This window comes from Brassica oleracea, chromosome C1, assembly GCF_000695525.1.
Source record: "Brassica oleracea var. oleracea cultivar TO1000 chromosome C1, BOL, whole genome shotgun sequence".
NCBI classification, from domain to species: Eukaryota; Viridiplantae; Streptophyta; class Magnoliopsida; order Brassicales; family Brassicaceae; genus Brassica; species Brassica oleracea.
Window position 1 is genome coordinate 34,000,183 of NC_027748.1, and position 4,182 is coordinate 34,004,364.

The 4,182-nt window shown below is 47.7% G+C and overlaps 1 pseudogene; it reads left to right on the top strand.

The window, feature by feature from the left end:
• LOC106338105 overlaps nucleotides 1-4,182 on the top strand; it is a 10,808-nt pseudogene that overhangs the window by 5,938 nt on the left and 688 nt on the right.

The following is a 4,182-nucleotide window of genomic DNA, read 5'->3' on the forward strand; positions in this document are numbered from 1 at the left end:
CCCCCCGTTCGCTGCAGCTTAGAATCGCCGGAAACCGCCATGCAGTTAAGCTTAGTTTCGTCCGTTTAGTAAATCGACCATAACTTCTTAACCGTTGCGAATATCGTGCATCCAAGGCCATCATCGTGTTCCTATCGTCGAGACGAAGCCGTAGACACCAACCGCGTCACGATCAAAGCCCTGACGAAGCCGTACGCGCCTCCAGAAAACCGCCCTTCGCGCGCGCGTGTGGTTAAACCGGTCGGTTAAAATCAATTGGAAATCGGTTAGGATAAACCGGATTGATTAATTAATTAATTAATTAAATAATTAATTAAATAATTGATCTTTGACCAGCGGGTTGACGTTTCCGTAAATACCCGTTTTAAACCGTTCGAAAGGCGTTCTGACTCGATTTTTTGCCCTGATTTCAGATTTGGAGTCTATTTGAGCATCTGGAGTTCATAGATACCATTTCTTCTGTTGCTTAGGTGAATGTCTATTCTCGAACTTCTCGTACACGGCTTAGGACCCCGAATAAGTATAACTTATTTCTAATATGTTCCGTCTACTTGAAATCGAGTCTGTCATTGCTTGTATAGTTATTAGGTTCTTTGCTTAAACCGGAACTAGGGTGTTAGATGATTCAACATTGATTGTTTTCACTTAATGTAAATGCTTAGCTAGACTTTTTTTGCCGGGTATAGAGACGGACTTCTGTATGCCGGATTGTATGGGGGTTACAGCCAACTTTAGTCGACCGGTTGAGCTGTAGCCTGGGCGTGTCGATAAATCGTCTACGGGCGGTGTCCGAGCACTATCTCGAGCTGTGTATGTTTTTGGCCTGTTAGTGGGCGGCGAGTGCGCGCCTCGCTAGGATCATTGCTTGTTGTTTGGGTACTTTAGGTGCTGTGTTTGACATGTATTAGAATTAAATTATATTTATTCGGAGTGTTATGTCCGGGTCCATGGACTTCGGGGTAGCATCCCATACCTCATTGGGCGATTCCCCTGTCGCTCACCCCTCACTCTTCCCCCCTTTTAGGTGAGACCGACGAGCAGGAGTGATTATCGGACTGGTGCTATTGGGCTTTTGGGCTTCTATCGTTTTTATCGCTTTTATCGTTATCGGGCCTTTAGGCCTTGGAAATTTTATCGTTTATGTTATTTCCTATTTCAGACTTTCGGTTTATGTCGTACTTTATATTTCAGATATTATCGCTATCGGGCCTTTTGGCCTTATGCTATCGTATTGACTTTTATATTATGACGGAGATTATTATTATTATTTGAGTTGTATTATTATTTTATTTCCGCTTTTATTTATTATTATATCTTGAAAGTGACGGGTGTCACAATTTGGTATCAGAGCGGGTTCCGTCCCGGCTCCGACCCGGGATGGCGATATTTGGAGACTCGGTTTTATTCGGTTTAAAAGTTTTTAGACGATTTCAAAATATTTTCGGGGATTTGGGAATTTTGCAAATCAAAGTAAACAACACCTTTTCATTCGATATCATTTCTCCTTAAATGTTGGTATCCAAAGTTCAGCGTAAGCTAACTTTTCGCTTCCCTTTCAGATGCCGCCAAAGAGAAGAGCCACCCGTTCCCGGACCGCCAGAGCTGTTGGAGAGGACGTAGACGAGCATGTGCAGTCCGCGGTTCCACCACCCACGGCTCCACCGATTGATCAGGATGCCTTGAGACAGATGGTTCAGGATGCAGCTAGACAAGCCGCTCAGGAGGCCGTTCAGCAGATAGCTCAGGAGGCTGCCCGAGTAGCTGCTCAGGAGGTTGCTCGTCAGATGGCTGCAGTTCAGCAGGGTCTTCAGGTTCAGGTGCAGCAGGGTCCGCAGATTCGGGTTCAGCAAGTTCCACCGGTTCAGGTCCAGCAGGACCAGCAGATTCCCGGCCAGCATGATCATCAGGATCCCGTTCAGCAGGTTCCCCTTCCTCAGGTTCCATTGCAGCATGGTCCGGCTCAGCAGTTTGCTCATGGTGTCCAGGATCTACCGCCACCACCACCGCGACCTCAGGTTTACCCGGTTTATGATGAGAGATTCTACAGGCTGACGTGTCAGATGAGGAACATGGATATGGAGCATTTTAGTGGGACAGTGGATGTTGTAGCTGCACATGATTGGAAGTTAGCTTTACAGCGGAAGCTGGAGATTATTGAGTGTCCACCAGAGTTGTCGCTCAGACTGACTATACAGTACCTTCGTGGAGATGCTCTTATATGGTGGGAGGGAGTACGATTGAGTCACCGTGGGCCAGAGAGGCTTACCTTCGCAGACTTCATCCGAGAGTTCGATAGGAAATACTTTCCGAAGGAAGCTGCGAGTTCGATCATGTAAGCCAGGGTGAGATGTCCATCAGGGAGTATGAGGTTGTGTTTAACCAACTTTGCAGATTTGCTGGAGTGGGCATTTCCGAGGAAGACTTGATCAGAAAGTTTTTGAGTGGGATGCGAGTGGAGATTCGCAACAGGTGTCGCATAGTCACTTACCACAGATTGGGAGATTTGGTGGAGAAAGCTGCGGAGCAGGAGGCAGGTTTGGCAGAGGAGAAGAAACTTGCTAAAGCAGTTCATGTTAAGTCTGGAAAAGCTCCAGAGACCCAGAGGAGAGCAGGGGACCCGTCGGGATTACCGAGATGTCCTCGTTGCCATCGCAGTCACAGTGGACAGTGTATGAGGTGTCTTACTTGTGGTAAGATGGGACACACTGCAAAGTATTGTTGGGTTAAGCCACAGGATACGCCACCAGTCAGACAGATTGCAGCACCAGCAGCACCAGTAGTGGCGCAGGTTTGCTTTGGCTGTGGTCAGCCAGGTCACATTGTCAGAGATTGTCCGAGGAGGGCCAATGCGGCACTTCCACCACCACCGAAGCGTCTAGCCATCGCTCCACGTGTGTTTGCGGTTGGAGATCCTCAGGGAGCTGAGCCGATAGCAGGTATGAGATTTTGCAATATTTTTTTTTGTGTTTGAATATTTTGGTTCACTGAGCCGATAGCAGGTATGAGATTTTGCAATATTTTTTTTTGTGTTTGTATATTTTGGTTCATGGTTGTCATGTGTAGTTAGCAAAATTTTGTGTAGGATCGGTTTCGGTTGGAGGTGAGTCAGCTCATACCTTATTCGACACGGGAGCTTCTCATTGTTTTGTGAGTCCGCGTTTAGTCCAGTCTTGGTCCTTTCGGGGTGCCTTCGAACCGAAGGTTAAGCAGATCCAGACAGCCGGCACAGAGAGATTGGGAGCCGTCGGCGTTCATCACGACGTACCAGTTTTGCTTGGAGGGACTGATTTACTCGGAGATTTGACGGAGATGGAGCTGAATTACTACGACGTCATTCTCAGGATGGATTGGTTGTCACGACATCGAGTAGTACTGGATTGCCCGAGAGCGAGAGTTCATATCCCTAGAGCAGAAGGGAAGATCATATTCCAGGGGATTCAGACGCACCAGGGAATCTCCATTGTCTCCATGTTGCATGCAGAGGAGTTGTTGGAAAGAGGAGAAGAAGGATTTTTGGCGACCATTTCGATGGTTAAGGATCACGGCCAGCGTGAGCTGCATGACATCCCAGTGGTTGCAGAGTACGAAGATGTTTTTGAGGCTTTAAAAGGGCCACCACCAGCTAGAGCAGACGTTCTTACGATCGAGGTGGAACCAGGAGCAGCACCGGTTTCACGAGCTCCATACAGCCTCGCACCAGCTGAGATGGCGGAGTTGAAGAAGCAGTTGGAGGAGTTATTGGATAAGGGTTTTATCAGGCCGAGTACTTCACCGTGGGGAGCACCGGTATTGTTTGTGAAGAAGAAGGATGGGAGTTTCAGGCTTTGTATCGACTACAGGGGTTTGAACAAAGTGACCATCAAGAATAAGTACCTACCCCTAGCGGAGTTTGCCTACAATAATAGTTATCACTCGAGCATTAAGATGACACCATATGAGGCTCTTTATGGTAGGCCTTGTCGCACACCGCTTTGTTGGACCGAAGTGGGGGAGCGACGTGAGATAGAACCTGCAATGGTTCAAGAGACAGTAGAGCAGGTTGAGATGCTTAAGATGCGGCTTAGGGAAGCCCATGATCGGCAGAAGAGTTATGTAGATAAGCGCCGTAAGGACTTGGAGTTTGAGATTGGTGACATGGTATACCTGAAAATGAGAACGTTTCAGGGAGGATCTAAGACTCGG